This window comes from Gavialis gangeticus, unplaced genomic scaffold (assembly GCF_001723915.1).
Source record: "Gavialis gangeticus isolate Ggan-Ray unplaced genomic scaffold, GavGan_comp1, whole genome shotgun sequence".
NCBI classification, from domain to species: Eukaryota; Metazoa; Chordata; order Crocodylia; family Gavialidae; genus Gavialis; species Gavialis gangeticus.
The window spans coordinates 11,236,862-11,237,215 of record NW_017728997.1 but is presented as its reverse complement, the minus strand read 5'-3'; the positions used below and the strand labels follow the sequence as shown (position 1 = coordinate 11,237,215).

At 29.9% G+C, this 354-nt stretch overlaps 1 long non-coding RNA gene across 1 annotated transcript in view; it reads left to right on the top strand.

The window, feature by feature from the left end:
• Nucleotides 1-92, top strand: part of LOC109288974 — a 12,652-nt gene extending 12,560 nt beyond the window's left edge. Inside the window, exon 3 of the long non-coding RNA XR_002095269.1 lies at nucleotides 35-92. This is a non-coding gene — a long non-coding RNA (uncharacterized LOC109288974). The remainder of the gene's footprint in view (nucleotides 1-34) is intronic.
• The last annotated feature ends 262 nt before the right edge of the window (nucleotides 93-354 follow it).

Below are 354 nucleotides of genomic sequence, written 5' to 3'. Positions count from 1 at the left end.
ACAAATTGTCTTTACATATTGGCACCTTGTAAAGTTTTTTTTTTTTTTTTTATACAAAAGTTCAATAGTTTGACACTCCCCATTATTAATCACTACTTCACTGATAAACTTTGAAAGTGTGACCCTGGAATTCATCATGCAAAATATTTACTGCAGCAGGAGAAAAACAGGTGTTTTTTTTTTTTTTTTAAACAACTTTTTTTTTTTTTTCCTTTCAAATATATGAACTTTCTTTAAGACAGCCAGAAAAGGCAGTGGTAAGATAACAGAAGGGGTGGGAAAGTATCAAAAAAACCCAGCTTAAACACAAAAACTGTACAAAAATGCGTCAATCAATGATAACAGGAGAAAAAA